This window comes from Lactuca sativa, chromosome 5 (genome assembly GCF_002870075.4).
Source record: "Lactuca sativa cultivar Salinas chromosome 5, Lsat_Salinas_v11, whole genome shotgun sequence".
In the NCBI taxonomy this organism is placed as follows: Eukaryota; Viridiplantae; Streptophyta; class Magnoliopsida; order Asterales; family Asteraceae; genus Lactuca; species Lactuca sativa.
The window spans coordinates 354,224,806-354,244,914 of NC_056627.2; positions in this window are offsets into that span (position 1 = coordinate 354,224,806).

Here is a 20,109-nt window from a genome sequence, read left to right on the forward strand (position 1 = left end):
CCAATTAATTTTGGGGGCCGAAAGTATTATAAACTAAAATTAACTTTCTTACCAAAGTAAATAAAAAAAATAAAACCAAATTGTTTTCAACAAATAAACACCAAAAACACCTAGAAAAAGAATTACAACTCATTTGTTGAAGCTTCGTGACATTTACTCTCTTCACTTTCATTGTGAGTTTCTTCGTCATCAACCTTTCCTTTGTAAAAATAATCCTAAGGTTTTCATTATTCTCATGATTGTATCTATAAAAATCAAAATGAAGGAACAATTGATTCAATAAAAAAAATAGACAAATCATTCACCAGCTTATTCCAGAGAAACAATAACAAAAATCTGCAATAACCAATTTAACAATGTGTAAAATAGAGTATAAGTGAAAACAATTACTCATCTAAAATTTGTAACAAACTATTTGTGGTGGGTATTGTTCTTGTTTGAAGCAGATTAGCATAACCTAACCCAAAAGATTTTCAGTTTTGTAAATTCTAATTGGTTGTTTTCGGTTCTGTAACAATAACTCATCTAAGAAACTTGGGATTTTTTAAGCTAGATGTGAAATTGAGTTGATGATTTGTTTAGCTCTCGAAGCTGTCAATTAAGGACCGGACAGTAGGACAACGGAACACAAACATAATAGAATCGATTTTGACTTGTCGCTTTGGAGAAATTGGAGAAATCGGATTACTGAGTCACTAGTGAAATCGGGAGGGGCCACAACCCAATTTTGACACTAAAAGACCTATAATTAAAAATTCTAAATTTATATTTCTTATATCTAGCCCAAATATCTTATGGGTTTGAGCACTACAACATCCCTATGATGTACATGCAACCCTAATGTTTTGGATCTAGTTTTTTCTCAAGTTGTGCATGCAAAATATTATCCAAAGCATGAACCCTAATCTAGTATACAATTTTCGAGAATTATAATTAAAACAAAGTTAGATGAATACCTTTTCCTTGTAGCTTGTAGATCTTGACCTTCAAGAGTTTAGTGCCTCAATTGTTGCACCTCTAATGAGTCACAAACACCAAGTAGCAATTGGAAGAATATGAAAGAGGTAATGGAGGCTCTAAAATCGGCTAGGGTTCTTTTTCTTAATGCATTGACCGATTTCAAGTAGCCAAGGAGTTCCATATATAGATGAGCTGCAAGGGTTTCAGGTAAAACCCTAATCTGATTGCTTATGCCTTAAGCAGTCCAGTAGATCCTTCCAGAAGGCCCCCTTTGGACGAAATCTATGTGGGTTACACATATAATTTCGTCCACCCCTTACTAGGGATCCATAAGCCCAACTTGCAACTATCAGATAACTGCAACATCAGTCCCCGTAATTAATCAGTCTCTTTTGATCACCAAATTAATTTCCGATCAATACTAATTAAATAATATGATTTCTCAATTAATATATTATTATTATAATATATCAATAAATCAAAAATCTACCTCTCTATTCATAATTCATCCTATCAAATTGTTATGGTGAAGGCAACCCAAAAGGACCATGCTACTATCGGGTCAAGTACATACCAATTACAGTTATAGGCTTAGACACCTAATCTAACAGTCTCTCACTTTGATAAGTCTAATAATTGTAACTGCAATTATGACTTCAAAATCTGATTAGCAATCGTAACTCTCAAAAGTCGTTGTCGAACTCTGGCCTAGTCAATGACGCGTCCTTTAGATAAGGGATCATATAATCCTCCATTCTACAAGATATCATGTGGACAAAGACATGGAACATAATCATTCTCAATGTCCAACAGTTTGTTTCTCGACTTTGATCCGTCTGACATAGAACTTAATTGAACACATCAATTTAGACTTGACCGGGTCCGACACATAAGTCAACAAAAAATCATCGAGGGGACCAAAATATCTCTTTTACCCTCCTAGGATAAAAAGAACATATAAACTTCGACTTATATCTTTGTACTATTTACTCATCAGATCGTACACAACAACACGTTTTATAACATCAAATTACTGATGCATATACGCATTATCAATGCACGATCAACTCACAAAAAACAACTCATATATCTCGGTTTAAAGATTATACTGTATTATCGTCTCACAATCACTCATGATAAATTCCATGAAGTGATTCAAATGAGCATGGGTTTAATCCAATGCTCAAATCTTATTTCAAGACAACTCATGAATGTTGCAGCAAACCTTTGTTATGTCTAAACACTTAGACAATCTACAAACCAATTCATGACAGTTTTATCCTCATAACTTACTCTCAAAGTATGATTGACTGTGGATAATTAGAACAATCTAATTATTCTGGAAGTAAAACATGCACAAGTGAAACAATAGTAAACAATTAACACAAGATAGTAAACTTTACTCATAAATAAAACTCCTTTATTTAATCATCAAATGTCAATTACATTATATCTATTACTGGTTTCTAAACAACTATCTAATCACTAAAACTAATATCTTCCTTCATACCAATGCTCCTCGCATGCTATAAGTGCTTAACCCTGCTCGGACCCTTCGTGACGGGATCTGTTGGGTTCTCTTCTGACGATACCCTCTTGACTACAAGGATTCCCTCTTCTAACCGATTTCTGATGAAGTGGTATTTTCTGTAGATGTATCTGGATCTAACATGATCCCTTGGTTCCTTGGTTGAGGCAACCGTTCCTTCGTTATCACAGAAAATCTCCATAGGCACCTTTATGGTTGGTACAACTCCGAGGTCTCCAATGAAGTTCTTCAACCATATTGCCTCCTTCGATGCTTCGCTCACTGCTATGTACTCTGATTCGCACGTTGAATCAGCCACAGTCTCCTTCTTGGAACTTTTCCAAGTGATCGCTCCTCGATTCAGGGTAAATACCCAGCCGACTGAGGGTGGAAGTTATCTCTGCCGGTTTGAAAGTTGACGTCATTATACCTTGTCACTCTCAAGTCATCACTCCCACCAAGGGTAAGGACCCAATCGTTAGTCCTTCGCAGGTACTTCAGAATGTTCTTCACTGCGGTCCAATGAGATCTACACGGGTTCCCCTGATATTAGCTAACCATGCTCAGCGCAAAAGCCATATCAGGGCGAGTAAATGTCATAGCGTACATGATTGAGTCAACGGCGGAAGCATATGGCACTCGACTCATGTGACTATTTTGAGGGATTTTTGTTTGAAGGTGAAAGGTGGAGCCACGGTGACGGTCATCGGATGGAGTGGTTCTGGGAAATCGAAGATCTTATGATTGAAACAATGGTTCTATGATCCATCTGTGGGAAGTTTTGATGGGATGTGTAACACACACAAAAATCACAAGAAATTTAAACTTTTTAAAACCGACTCAACATCACAAATTGTTTACACACATAGTTTTCAAAACATTTTGAACATCATAGTCTCCTAAATTCACAAGTCATAAATAAGAGGATGTGTATGGTCACGCCTTCGTCTTTCCGTGGTCATCCGAAGTACCAAAAACATAACCTAAAACTGTAACCCAACGGCTAGTGAGATACCCCCGAAGTCTAGTCAACCATCGGGTTGGAATACGCTAGGCCCGCTCAACCATCGGGTTGGAATGTCAATCTATAATGGGTCCTTTCATCCTCGGGATGGAATACCCTCGGCCCAATCAACCATCAGGTTGGTGTGCCTCCGACCTCTTGGCTTACGCACAAAGCAGTAAAGCCTCAACCACCAACCAAATGTGTGCACATATAACAAATAAACATATAAACAGTCAACAGACAATCAGACAGATCATACAGATCACCAAGGTTGTAAAAATCGATCGACGGTCGACTGGGGTCAAGCGATTAATCGGTTTGGCGGGGATTAATCGGGGACCATAAATTACTAATAAAACTATTTTAAAACATAATATATCCTTAGAAAAAATAGTATTTGAAAATTTAAAATTTTTAAAATTTGAAATATTTGGTATAATATTTGAATATTTTAATATTTAAAAATTTAAAATGTAACACCCCGTTTATTAGATGATTAAATGGATAAAAATCTATAAGCGAATAACAACCCTAAAATCCATAATAATTTGGGGATGTTTATACTCTGATATACTTGACAGTTGTTATAATATTTTGAGATACATTGCTTATGATTTTTATATGAGGTATATCTGATGGGTTTTAGCCATAAGAACTTTCCTATGTGCGCATGCAAAACCCTAATGCTTGGATCTAGGCTTTCTAATTAAACATGCTTTGAATCCAAGACTTGTAATGACTAATTAGGTATAAGAACAATACAAAATCAGATCTAGAAGCATACCTTTGAATCTCTTGTTTGATCTTGTTGTCTTGGAGCTCTAGAGTCACAATTGTCACTCCTCTAATGCTTACAAACACCAAATAGCAAAGAGGAAGATTTGAGAGAGAGAGAGAGAGGCTAGGAGGAAATCGGCTAGGGGTTCTCTATTCTCAATGAGGTGCCGATTTCCTTAAGCCATGGGGTCTATTTATACTTGTAGACTCCTTAAGGGTTACAACTTAAACCCTAGTTGGATAATCTTCTCTTAAAGCAATCCATATCCTTACCATAGATAGCCTTGGACGATTTTGAGCTATCCTTAGCTCTAGAATTCGTCCAACCCTTATCCAATAAGGATTTACAGTCTAAAGTTTAACTATCAAACAATTGACAGTTTATACCCTCTTATTTAATTAATCTCTTTAAGTCACCAAATTAATACTAATTAATTTATGACTTATATTAATCAAATAGCAATATTATTATTCCTTATATTATTCTCATAATATATTAATAATATTTATTCTCTCTTAATAAATCATCCTATCAAGTTGCTATGGTGACGGCAACCCAAAAGGACCATACACAACCGGGTCAAATACTTGCTTAATATAGTTGCAGCCTTAGACACTATTGTTGGGTTTTGAGCAATCTAACACTTCCTAAGTGTGCATGCAACCCTAATAAACCTTGGATCTATGTTTTCTTCTAAAATACATGCAAATAATAATTTCCAAGGTTTCTTCCTAACTAGCATAGCATAAAGATTATGAATCATAAAAGTACTAGTAGAAATACATACCTTTTGATGATGGTTGATTGTTTGGAGTTTGAGAGCCAAGCACCAATAGTGTGAATGCCTCAAATGGAATCACAAATCACCACAAACTCTTGGAAAACTTTGAGAGAGTGTATACACACTTATAAAATCGGCCACACACACAAAACCACACTAGTGGCTATTTCATGCAACATAAGCATGCTTATATAGTGTGCATGGTTAGGGTGAAACCCTAATAACCCATGACCTTTCATTTTCCAAGGATCCATGGGTTAAAAGCTCCATGGACTTCCATATAAGCCTAGCCCATTAACAAATGAGTGTTAGCCCACACCATATAAAACAATAGCCCACAATTTAATTAGTCTTCCTTTTAATCTCTAAATTAATTCATAATTAATTTAAGACTAAGACTAATTAAATAACTTCATATTAATATATTATAACTTACAATATATTAATAAACATATGTGTATAACTCTCATAAAATTATCCATAAATAGTTCGGGTGAAGTGCAACCCAAATGGACCATGCCGGGTCGGGTCAAGTATATACCAAATAAGTTATGGACTTAGACACCTTATCCAACAGACTCCCACTTGGATAAGTCTAATAACTTTATTTGCGTATGTTACTTCAGGAACCAACCAGCAATCGTAGCTCTCGAAAACTCTGTTGAACTATGAAGCGCCATTTTAGATAAGTGATCATATAATCCTCTGTTCTCATGATATCAGCCGGACAAATACATGGAACAACGTCGTACTTATTGTCCAGCAGTTTGTTTCCCGATTTTCCGATTTGTTTGACAAAGAACTTAATCGAACACATCAATTTTAGTTCTAACCGGCCGGTACATAGGTCACAACAAAATCATCGAGGGGCCCAGATATCGCTTCTATTTCTAGAAGGAACAGATAAACTTCGACTCATATGCTTGTTCTACTACTTGTTGAATTGTACACAAAGGCACGTTTTATAACATCAAGTTACTGATGCATTTACGTGCAATCAATGCACAACCAACTCATAGGTAACAACTCATATCTCTAGGTTTGAAGATTTATATGATATTACCGTCTCACGATCACTCGAGATAAATTCCATGAAGTGATACAAGTGAGCGTGGGTTTAATCCAATACTCATAACTTATGAGCACTCATGAATGTTGTAGCAACCATTGCTATGACTAAACCCATTTAGCCATCTACAAACTCGATTCATGACAGTCTTGATTCATACCTACTTCCAACATATGAACGACTGTGGAGTGTTTAAATAACTTAGTCATTCGGAAAGAATAACCTAGCTATTCTGGAAGTCAAAACATGCAAAGTGAAACACAATAATAATCGAATCCAATATGGTCTTAGAACCCTTTTGAATATAAATAGAACCACCTTTTATTTATCACCATATTGATTACACATTATTCATTGTATAATGTTTCAAACAATCAACTTAAGACTTGAATAAAAACAACAGTCGTCCCATGCTCCTAGCATGTACACTTTGTTTTTCTAAGCAATAGTTATGCCATACTCCAAGTATGCACACTATGTTTGTCTATGATCCTTACATTGTGATGTAGATCAACTGAACATGATTCCAATGATACTCATTTCACAATCCCAAATCCTTATTGTAAATGTGAGAATCCCCAATTCCTATCATTTACCAAAAAATATGTTAGATTTTAACTTTTATGCAATGTTCCTCTTGTAATGATTATGCACAAAGTCACCAAAACCTTGTCACTAGTCTTTACAGAGTATTCCAAAGAAGGTCAACCTCTATGGAACGGAAGTCTCATATTCAAAGTACATTGCTTTGAACATCCTTCTTGCATTAAGGTTTTCTAATCTTACATAGATTGAATAACTTCCACCTATGGAGACATTTCCATAGTCCCATTTTGACTATCACTTCCGAACAAGAGTTACTTCTTTTCAGAATATGTCAATATGGTCCTTTTAGACAACTTACATCATACTTCCAACTTTCCCTAAGCAACCAATCTTTGGCGAACCTCAGATTGTCCTCGACAATTGCTTAATCACTTTAGTCATATCCAGTTCTAGACTTTTCCCTTCTCAATGCTTTAAGCATTTGGAAAATTTAGAAAAGATGAATATTATAGCAAATGCAATCGATCCTATATCCGAAGCATATGGGACACGATTCATGATGTTTAACATAAAGACATGATACTAGACCAGTCTTTTGCTACAATATTTTTATTTGCCATGTTTTCAAAATTTAACTATGAAGAGGGATGCCGTAATCATAATCGAACTTTGAAAACGCAATATATATAGAATTTCTTCAAGTTGAACCATTCCAACATAAAATTCATATATATATTCTTGACTAAAGATGATTAAAATCTCAATCTAAGCTTTAGAATTGAAATGAAGTATAATTTCCTCTCCCTTAATTATAGCAAAACAACTTTTCAACCCCTGCAACTTCACGAATTGAAACTTTGTTTTCTATAATTAACATTGCTAACTTGCAACACTAAACGTAATAATCATGCTCCCACTAACATGATGATTATCAGCATAACACTTATGCTCCCACTAGCTCTGACATATTTCCAGAAATTTGCTGGACTTCTGAAATTTAGATTCATACACCCTATCTTAGATAGGTCACATGTGTGTCTAAACAATTTTCAGAACTATGAAAAGGGATGCCGTAATCATAGTCTCAATTGCTTGGGCATTTGCCATTTCTCACAAGTCCATGTTAGTGTGCCGGTTAACCACACACACTCCACTAACGACTTTTGAAAATGCAAATAACACAATTGATATCTACGTAAAATCTACTTAGTGAAAGCGTTTCCTCACCATCATTTTCATGAATCGGAGAGAAACCTTATGACACTTAGATTTTATAGTGTATGAGTTCCTATCCATGTGAATTTGTCAAAACCATAATCACAAGATAAGGTTAGTGACAAATTCAGTCTTACATGGATTAAACATGTTCAGTCTTAGTTTCTTGTCACCTTGGTAGCACAAGGCCCACCAATGCTTCCAAGTTGAACTCTGATAATTCACATGCAAATTCAACTTATTTGAAGTAGGTACAGAAATAAGAATTATGTCAACACGATAGGTTGCAAACCTTAAGTCGTGTGCTAGTGATAAATTACAGGTTTTACTCTTGATTAAATCTTGAAACTCTTTCAGGATCTTTAAGGCTCCCACTGTCCCCTTGACATATAAGTTTCCCCAGTCAAGAACCATTCCTTGACAAAACAAATACTCAAGGGACAGTGCGGATTCTTATCAAGACTAACACTTCACACAATTGGTCTTAGTTGGTCTTTGTCTCATCCAAGACATCACAACTTACCAATCTCAAATGTACAAGAGTAGAAAACATGTTACTCTTACATTTGACTAGTGTTAATAAATCTTCCTTTATGTCACTCAAGGTTACAATCTTGGAGTATGACTCTAAGAATTGTTTTGGAACGAAGTATGACTCATCTTCTTGATTTTAACCAATCCAACAATTCATGACCTCTCTTCTTAGCCATAACAATGCACTAAGACGTCCTTAGAGCATGAATTTGTGATATGGTTTCATAATCATTAAGATGATCATGAAATACGATACTAAAGTACTCTCCCATCCTTTCAGATTTGAGAAACTTTTATCTTTCTGCCTAATTTGATTCTTCTCATTTGTTTTGTCATACATTGTAACCTTTCCAATGTTACAGAATTATACTTAACCTTATAAGTATAATCATATTTACTAATCTTTAGTAAATCATGACAAATCAATCTTTGTGGTGGACCTTGACCAGCACACACCCAGTGTACCTAATTCCTTAGTCCTTCAATTGACTCACATATACATGTGATCAAAGAATTAGTCTTAATTTTCAAAGATGAAAATTCTCATTCATCATACAATACAACTTGTATGATTCCAAGTTTCTGTCCAATTGAAACTTGGGTGACGAAAACTTTCTTCATTCGGTAAATTCAGACACTACCACAAATGAAGGAATCAAATTCACTTTCCAATATTGCTATTACTAGAAACATATAAGCAACAATTTTCCACAGATGCCATTGTAAGGATATTTTTAAAATAAATAAAATTAAAACCTTTTTTTTTCTTTTATTTTAAAACTTTGCGGAAAAACTTATCCTTACAATCCACATGAAAAACTGGCTGTTATCTATTCATAAGCAATATATTATAACTCTTAAGCAACAGCTCAAAATTCTGATTGCCGAACCATGCGATCGAAACCCACCTTTGCAATCAGAATCAACATATACTTACTTTAAGCTTCCTATCTTTTCTTTGATTCTTAAAAACATCAGCATGTGACCCATTCACATTATGTAATAAGAATCTCCAAATAAGAACTTAATAAAGTTAGACAGTGGACTTTACCCGAAGTAGAGTCAAACCTCTTGACTTGATCAACCTTATGACCTTTCAGGTGAATAGGGCAGCTTTGCAACCAATGCCCCTTCCTTTGGCAACAAAACACATGGACCCTTTGGTAATGGCACATGAGACTATCTCAGAATTTGCCTTTTTCTTTACTATTTGGTCAACCGAGTTGACTATAGCCGATCCCTTTCCATTGGGAAGAGAAATCCTTTTCTAGATATCCAATGCTACCATTGTCAATGTCCATGTAGACTTGGGAAGTTGTTCTTTTAATCAAATTTGCTTTACTGGTGTTCCAAATCATTGCTGATTCCACAACACCAAGCAAATAGATAACATCATTAAGGGTCATGTCATAGTCCGTCTCATAGTAGTCCGAAAGAGACTCACTATGTTACTAAGAAAGTGATTGAACATCCAACTTTCACGGGACTTTGACACCCAACTCTCCCGGCTTGTCAATATGTGACTTTATCTCCAAGATGTGAGCACACATAGACTATGCTTGCCAATAGGGATTGAGTGACTTTAAACTTTTCAAGAACCTGTGGGTGAGGGAGAATAATTGGAGGAGGTGGAGGAAGTGAAGCATGATGTTGAGGGACACCATCTTCAAGAGATTTGGGAAGATCATAGTTGTCTGAACCAGACATCTATAATAGGAGAAAATCAAGTTAGTTGATTCAAAGTCCTTAATATAACACCCAATATGAAATATTAAGGCTAGGACCCAACACAATATTTTATAATTTAGAAGAGGGGTGTCGTAATCCAAGCTATAAAATATTTGAAGGTAGGCGAATGACGATTCACCAATTTCCACCATGAAAAACGAAATAATTTATTAGGTTTTAATTGGATTTGAAATTCCTAGATCTTTTGAGATCCATTGAACTTTTCAATGGCATGTTTCAATCTCGAGTGTGCCCTCTCAAATTTTGTGACTGGGATGCCGAGGATCTCAAAACAAGGTGTGAATAACCATACCAATTCACTTGGTACCCTTAATATTATCACATAATCAATGTGCCGGTTAACCACACACGCTCCATTGATCTATGACAAACATTAAGTCACCCTTCGTGATCCTTACTAGTCCAAGTTAGTGTGCCGGTTAACCACACACGCTCCACCAACGACTTGGTAAGGTACAAAGTGTGAATTCCATGGGCTAGCACCAACTTCACATTTTCCTAAAGTAACTAAGATTGGGAATTAAATAAAAAAATATTTAGTTACTTTATAATAATCATTATACTTTTAATGAGAATTTAAAGTCATTGTCCTACCCGTTCGGCTAACAACCCTCCACCGATCAAGCAAGCGGCGGGTGAGAGTGGACACCCATTAAGTTGCCATTTTATAGGCAACAACCTTATACCCACCTTATAGACCGGCTTCGTGAATGAGGCCTACTAATGGTAAAACGACTTGTTCTTATACATACATATATATATATATATATATATATATATATATATATATATATAATTAACCTTTAATGTTATAAATAGTATAAGTGTTGAATTTTAACTTTTAAAACTCTAGGATGTGGAATTAAAGTTTGTGTGAGACTTTACAAATTCCAAAACTTGAGGGCAAGTTTTGAACAATTCATAAACTTTTGGATATTCATAACTTATGAGTTTTAATTAAGTGTTTAAATCTTTTAATGAAGAGTCTCTTGGAAATCCATAACTTGAGGACAAGTTATGAAGTCCATAAAAGCATTTATTAGAAAAACTCCTCAAAAGTGTAACTTATGACTTCTTAAAAAACAACATTTAAAAGAATTTTTTTTTGGAATTCCATAACTTGAGGAAAAATTATGAATTCCATTAAAACACATTAAGATCAAGAATTAACTAACAAACAATTTGCAAATAATTCCTATGATCTAACAAAACTCATATGAACATGAACATCCACATCAACAATTTCAAGAATCATATGAACACATATAAACTTGAAATTTTGATTATAACTTTGAAATTGGTCCACCATCATCATTACCACATCAAAAACAGGTTTTATGAGTCCAAAACAGTTTAAGGTAATGATTCTAGACCAATTCCAGCACCAAAACTCGAAGATATGCTGTCTGGGGGTCCAACTCATCAAGTGCATGAACCAACTCGCCGAGTTGGATGAATTTTGTCTTGGACTCGTCGAGTCCCTTCATGGACTCGGCGAGTCTGCTGTGCAGACAGCACATAAACTTCGATTTTCAACAATTTGCATCAAGTATTCAAGAAAACAAGCCTAGGCTCTGATAGCACTGTTGGGTTTTGAGCAATCTAACACTTCCTAAGTGTGCATGCAACCCTAATAAACCTTGGATCTATGTTTTCTTCTAAAATACATGCAAATAATATTTCCAAGGTTTCTTCCTAACTAGCATAGCATAAAGATTATGAATCATAAAAGTACTAGTAGAAATACATACCTTTTGATGATGGTTGATTGTTTGGAGTTTGAGAGCCAAGCACCAATAGTGTGAATGCCTCAAATGGAATCACAAATCACCACAAACTCTTGGAAAACTTTGAGAGAGTGGATACACACTTATAAAATTGGCCACACACACAAAACCACACTAGTGGCTATTTCATGCAACATAAGCATGCTTATATAGTATGCATGGTTTGCGTGAAACCCTAATAACCCATGACCTTTCCTTTTCCAAGGATCCATGGGTTAAAAGCTCCATGGATCATCCATGGACTTCCATATAAGCCTATCCCATTAACAAATGAGTGTTAGCCCACACCATGTAAAACAATAGCCCACAATTTAATTAGTCTTCCTTTTAATCTCTAAATTAATTCATAATTAATTTAAGACTAAGACTAATTAAATAACTTCATATTAATATATTATAACTTACAATATATTAATAAACATATGTGTATAACTCTCATAAAATTATCCATAAATAGTTCGGGTGAAGTGCAACCCAAATGGACCATGCCGGGTCGGGTCAAGTAAACAATATCGACTATGGTTTTTATTATTATATTAAACGAAATTTCCAGACTGTGACATTGGGATGTTTCAAGTTGGTATCAGAGCCTTGGTTTGAGGGATTCGGGCATACTTTCGGGTGTGTCTGAACTCAAACTAAGGAAGTGGTATAAAGTTTTCAAGAGAAAAACCATGTTTACAAAAGGATTTTGAGAAAATAAAAGAATTTTAGAAAAAGTATAAAGAAAAGAGTTTTAGAAAAGGCGAAAAGAATTTTGAAAAGAGAAAAGGGTGTGGTACATGCAATCAGCCAAGCTCAAGTAATTACTCCTAAATTACACATACAAGTTCATATTATGATATGAGTATCAACTTTATGAGAACTGCATGCTAGATTAGGACTAAGGATCTAGGAAGGATGCCTTATATGCCTTTTGTATGTGTATCAGCTTTATGAGAACTGCATGCTAGATTAGGACTAAGGATCTAGGAAGGATGCCTTATGTGCCTATTGTATGTGTATTAACTTTATGAGAACTGCATGCTAGTTTAGTGCTAAGGATCTAGGAAGGATGCCTTATGTGTCTGTTATATGTGTACCAGCTTATTGAGAGCTGCATGCTAGTACAGATTAGTCAGTATGATAGCCATAGTAGTATATGCTTGATTATGTGTACTCAATGCCCGAATGTTGCTTGCTTTGTGCTTTTAGGAGTTCTAGTTGTCTTTCACTAACCAGTAAACAAATATTTTAAGTTACATATTGCAAGGAATAAATAATGTCAGAAGGTTAGGTCTAGCTCTATTTCATAGCTCTTGTTTGATTCCATCCGTTGTAGGGTAGGATCTCTCATTCGAAGAATTATCTAGTCTGAGTAATATGTAATAGTATTCGCGAGCGAGTTAGGGGAATAAAGCAGGGACTTCTTATGCAACTGATGGCGGAGAGTGGATCGGTGATTACCCTAGGGCAAGCCTAGGATGAGACTAGCAAAAGATCAGCAGTAGTAGTAGAAGGGACTTGGTGGAGTCGAGACAACACTTGAGGAAAGTACGGATAAATATGGAAGGTAGTATGGGCCCGTACTACTGAAAGCAGAGGATTCGTACTCAAATCAAGGAAGGCTGAGATAAGACCAGGGGAACTTGTAGTGTGTAAGATACCTCGAGTTTTGACGAGTATTGTGATGTTAGTGATGGTATATTACTGAGTATAGTGGCGATACGTAGTAGACCAAATGGTAGTTCTAGTGATGACCAGGGATCAGGCTCGGACTCTGGGGCCGGACAGGTTGATGATCAGATGAGGGAGTTCATTCCATCTGAGATTACGTGCAATATAATTGACCAGACCCCTTTGATCTCCAGTATGATCAAGGAGGGCATTATAGAGATTTGTGATGAGAGGCCGAGTGCATTCTGCACTGAGATAGCAGTCATGATAGGGACGCATACATTGATGTTTCAGGAGTTCAGAGCTTGTGAATCTTCATATTGTCATGGGGGTTAGGGACCCTATTGTTAGCAGCAGATGGTTGGCAGATGTCGCCAACACTTTTATGCCAAACATTGTCTCGAAAGGAGACAATATCTGGCTTACTTCCTGTCTCCTGAGGGATAGAGAACGAGAGTGGTAGGAAGAGGTTGGTAGTGAGTTGAGTGATGATGCGGTTGATGCTGTGTCACGGGATGACTTTTAGACCAGATTTTGGGCAGAGTGTGCCCAGGCGATTGAGGTGCAGCAGTTGGCGAATGAGTCATTAGATCTCCACCAGACGACTGATACTGTGGCAGAGATCACTACTAATTCTCGGGAAAGAGCTTATATGGTTCCATAGTATGCATCGATGAGAAAATGAAGAAGGTAAGTTATCAGAACATATTGTAGAATGATAGCAGGGAGATTGTGAGTATCTTGGGGTGCAAGACCCTGAATGATATGACTTCTAGAGCTCGAGAGCGGGATATTGACTTAGAGCACACTGGGAAGGATGAACCAGACCAGTTGCTTATAGTGAGGGGTCTCGGGAGGAGACCGTAGATTTCAGATCAGCTTCTGAGAGGACAGCGGGGTCAGATTCGTTGCAGCACTTGTGGGAAACTGCACAAGGGAGCCTTTTGTTCCAAGGGTTGAGTAAGTGTAACCCTGAGTTATCCTTAGTTTGTGTCTGAATTATATTTTCAAGAGATGTCATATGCCAATTGCATGCCGAGAAGCATTAACGAATAGTGATAGAGCAATTCCCCAGATTACGGGATTGGGAAAGTACAACGTCATCTTGGTTTATTCCAAGACTAAGGAGCAACACGAGAAGCACCTGAGGGAGGTGCTAGAGACTTTGAGGAGGGAGAGAATTTTTGCAAGGTTCTTCAATTGTTAGTTATGGTTGCGCGGGGTGCAATTTATTGGGCACCTTGTCAATCAGAAGGATATTCTAGTCGATCTGGCCAAGATAGAGGTCGTGGTGCAGTAGGAGATTCTGAGGTCTCCAGTTGAGATTCGGAGCTTCCTGGGTCTAGCGGGTTATTACCGCAAATTTATTCGGATTTTTAGAAGTTGTGTGATCCTTTGGATTATCTGGTGTTGAAACCATAACAAGGATAAGCGTGAGTTCTAGCAGATTGGTCATGGGAGGGTAGGAAGAATTGAGAGTTTTTCTAGTTTTGGGTGTTGTAGGGCATTAGTTGAATCAAAGTGGGGGGGAATCACCCAAGGATTCCGAAGCAAGAGCGGTTATGAAGATGGGATAAGTTTCGCATCTTTGTCAAGAAGGAAGAAAGCCCAAGCGACTGTATGATTTGAGGATAGTGTGAGATGGAAGTTCAGAAAAACTTGCCAATGATGAGATTGTGTTCTCGGAATGTTGCTAGCAAGTCTTAGGGAATCAGTTTGGGGATTCCAATCAGGACATGGGTTCAGTTTTGGATGTTAGGTCGCATGTATGCTCGACGTCAGATGTGTTCAGATTAGTAATCAGCGAATGAGATAGTGTCAGAGTGTTGTAAGTCTACGGGTGTAGCTGTAGCATTCACTAGCAGCCAGATATCACCAGAGTGTTGTAAGTCTGCGGGTGTAGTCGTAGCATTCACTAGCAACCATATAGTGTCAGAGTGTTGTAAGTCTACAGGTGTAGCCGTAACATTCACTAGCAGCCAGATAGTGTGAGAAAGTTTTGTAAGCCTGCATGTGTAGCCGTAGCATTCACTAGCAGTCAGACAGTGTTAGAGTGTTGTAAGACTGCGTGTGTAGTTGTAGCATTCACTTGGTTGGTTGATAGCATGAGTGCGTTGTTAAGACGCGAAAGGAACAGTAGTATCCACCTGTTCGGGCGTAGCAGTGAGGATATGGAAATCCACGGATTGGATTTTGGAATTTCTTAGACGGATTAGACCGGGTTAAGCCAGTAATAAGACTCTAGATGCGCCACTACATAGATGAGAGCAAGGAAGCAGTGGATTGCTTAAGATCATTTATGACATAAGGCTACTAATGGTCAAGAAGCAATCACTTTTAGCCTTGGGTTTGGTGACGTCAGGATTCGACGCATGGAACCAATCAGTTAGATTAGAAGGTCGTTAGGGCCACATTGACAAGATAATTAGTGGCAACTAGTTATAGAGGAGGATTTCATTCGGAAGTTGTGTGAGGAGAATAAGTAGGAGTCTTTTGACGTCGTAGCCGGGCTAGAACCCGGTATTTCAGATGACTATCGGATGAATTGAGACCGGGAAAGTCTTGATAGATTTTGGGAAAGCAGTCATGTAGCAGTTCAGTGTTTTAGGCAGTTCAGTGTTTCAGGCAGTTCAGTGTTTCAGGAAGTCAGTGTTTCAGACAGTTCAGTGTTTTCAGGCAGATCAGTGTTTTCAGACAGTTTTGGGTCTCCAGCGGTAATGGTAATTGAGGATCTCATTTGCGGTAAGTGTAACAGATTGCTAAGTAATGTTAAGTCACACCCCCTGTGGGGTTCATCTATAATGATGTAGTATGAGTGGTCTGTCAGGGATTCAGACCATCTCGAGACAATAGATTTCAGACGGAATAGATGTGATCATGTCGCAAGGAATTCACTTATCATCAGGTTTTAGTACCCTGCGAGGATTGGTTACGGTTGCCCGGGATTTAGGGCATGTCACTTGAGTGGTTTGGCATGTAAGGTATGGTAAGAAATGATTTTGAGGACGAAATCTAATTTAAGTGGGGGGGAGTTGTAACACCCTGTTTGTTAGATGATTAAATGGATAAAAATCTATAAGCGAATAGCAACCCTAAAATCCATAATAATTTTAGGATGTTAGCCATGGGGGTTATTTGTCATATTTGTTGGAATTGTGGGGTTAAGTGTAAAGTTTGGAGCCTTATTGTAAAGATTTATAAGGGTGAGGGCTAAATGGTAATTGTTGAGATTTAATTGTAAAGATTTCTGAGAGCAGGGGCTATTTGGTAAGTTTTATACCTAAAATGAAAGGAAATTATGAAATCAGGGGTAAAAGGGTAAATATTGGATTAAATTTGAAATGATCCCGTGGGGAGGGACCAGAGTTGTAATTATGGAAATTATGTGATATGGACGGGTATATAGCCTTACTTCACCGGAAACCCTAACCCTAACCTAAGGATGCAGCCGCCATCTTTCCTCTTCTTCTTCAACCGGTGGTCGCCAAGACTGTTGGAGTCGGAGGAATCGCCATCACCCGTTACGCTAGTCTTCCAACCAGTTGAGCCGCCAAGTGAGTGGAGCACTACATTGTTGTTTTGCTGTCGGCGAATGCGTGAGTCAAGGCCGATGTTGGGGCCTTTGTGCCTTCATCTCCTCCGATAATGACGCAAGCCTGCTATTCTTCTTCCTTCTCCATTTCAGCCAATGATACCTTTTCACTGGCCGATGTCGCCGCTTCGGGCGGCTGCCTCATCGTCATTTTCTTCCGATAGTCGCTTGTCTCCGTGATTGGGTAGCTGCGTTGTGTTGTTTGCGTTCGTATCTCATCCCATGTCGGGGTGTGAATGGGTTATGCCGAATGGAGGTCGTGAAGAACCACCATGGCAGCCGGCCATGGTGGTTGCTGCCGATATCAGAGCTACTGACACCTCTCCGGGGGTTCTGCCGCCGCCAAACGCCACAGGTGGGTGGTTGTGTCGCTATTTCGGGCAAAGGGCGTAGTGTGTGTAGCTGTATTTACTTCATTGGAATGTTTTTGTCTACTCGGAAAATCAAGATCAACCGCCACCACCACCGTGAGGTGGTGGCTGCCGCCACAAGCCACCGCCGACCACCACTAGGGTGGCTATGTGTGTGTGATAGAGTAGTTAGTGGGTGCGTTTAATCGTGGATTAAAATTTGTAATTGTAATTAGCAAAATGAATAATGAAAAGAACCATAACCACCACCGTAAGGTGGTGGTCGCCGCCAATGATCACCACTACCCGAGGTGGTAATGGGTGGTGCCCCACTAGCAAAACCCTAATGGGCTTAAAGATTAGTTTTGGGCCTATTGGGCCATGTTTGGGTGGGAAACCCTAACTAGGGTTTAGAAAATCCTAATTCTTGATACTTTGGACCTTGGACTTATTTGGACCCACTTTTGGGCTTTGGGGATTGGATTGTGTATTAAGCCCAACTACACCATATGATTTATCTAGTAGAGTAAAGAACTTAATGGATTAAGCCCTTAATGGGTTAAGTGAGAAACACATAACCCTAATCGTCATTTTATGTGAAACCCTAATTTCACTCGTGCCTTAGGTTGGGCCTTTCTATTGGGTTTTGGTAATTGGGTCAATAATGGGCCATCCGAGAATGATCATGTGGACTAGAACAATTGGATGGGCTTTACGGTAAGGCCCATAATAGGTTTTGGGCCCAATTTGGAAAATTGGGCCATAAATGGGCCATAGTTTGGGCCTAGATGGTTGTATGATATTGGGCCCTTAGAACGAGACATGTTGGATTGAACTGAACAATTGGGCCTTAGATGAGACCATGTAAAGGTTTGGGCCCAATTTGGAAAATTGGGCAATATGTTGGGCTTTGAGTCATAGTTGGACTTTTGGGCCTTTAGATTGGCCTTGGGCTTGAATCAAGCTAAGTTAGCGGTAAAGAAATATTTATCCCAAGTATGTACATATGGTTATGTGTGGGAACCCAAGTATTAATTGGGTGCTATTTTGATGTTGACAGATTCGGGAATCTGTCATCCAGCAACTAGGGTTTTGTCATCAGGACTTCAGCAGTGAGAGGTGAGTTTCCTTCCAGTAGGAAAGGGTCTACGGCCACAATGTCGGCCCGCTTAGATAGCAGTAGTTTCGGACTGCGGTCCGATGCGGGGGTGGTCTCGAGAAGTAGTTCAGTATGCTTGATGTCTTTGTAATTTAGGCATGTCTATGTGTTGTGTGTTCCGGACTGCGGTCCAATGTAGTATGCAGTATATGTGCTATTGTTATATGTTATGATATGTTCAGTCAGTTCCGGACTTCAGTGCGATGTAGAGGGCAAGGCCCTAGTCAGTTTTGGACTTCGGTCTGATGCAGAGGGCGAGGCCCTAGTCAGTTCCGGACTTCGGTCTGATGCAGAGGGCAAGGCCCTAGTCAGTTCCGGACTTCGGTCCGATGCAGTGGGCAAGGCCCTAGTTAGTTCCAGACTTCTGTCCGATGCAGTGGGCAAGGCCCTAATTAGTTATGGACTTCGGTCCAATGCAGTGGGCAAGGCCCTAATCAGTTATGGACTTCGGTCCGATGCAGCGGGCAAAGCCCAGTATGTGCTTTATATGTTATTGTTTGGTATGTGGTAGTCTGGGGGAGCTCACTAAGCTCTGTGCTTATAGTTTTCTGTTTTGGTTTCAGGTACTCAGTTTTCAAAAGAGGAGCTCGAGAAGATTGCAGTGCACACACCATTTGTTCAACTTGGGATGTTTATACTCTGATATACTTGACAGTTATAATATTTTGAGATACATTGCTTATGATTTTTATATGAGGTTTATCGACTATGGTTTTTATTATTAAATTAAACGAAATTTCCAGATTGTGACATTGGGATGTTTCATAAAATTTTGAAGTTTTGAAAAGTTTGGTGTAATATTTGAAATTTTGAATTTTTTAAAATCTTCCCGCCAAGGACCGTCGAGGACCGCCAAGGACCACCTAGCCTGAGTTTGACTGATATTGACCATTTCCGCCAAGCACCCCTAATCGTAATCAGTTGCAGACTGCCTGGCGCCTAGGCGGCCTAGGCCGATATTTACAACACTGCAGATCACTAAGCATGACATTAGCCTATATATCAAGATACCGATCTAACAGATTACTACAGCATGATAATATACTATCACATAACATGATATCTAATATAATAGGTTGGACTTGGTGCCTTCGACCCGCAAGTATAGTGAGGAAAACTCACCTCGAAAACTGAACACCAGTTGATGAGGTCCCAACTCCGAATCTCAACTCAACCCGACACCTAATTATCAGAATGACCCAAAATATCCTTAAGTCAAACTTGGTCAAAGTCAACCCACCTCACGTTGTGGCCAAGCATGGGTCACATCGTGACAGCGAACCCAATCCGATTCCCCACTCGACTCGACCCAACTAGTCAAATCAGTCCAAGAAATTATATTGAACAGGCATCACGACATGAGCACCCATTCTCACGTCGTAAGCTCCAAGGGTTCTAA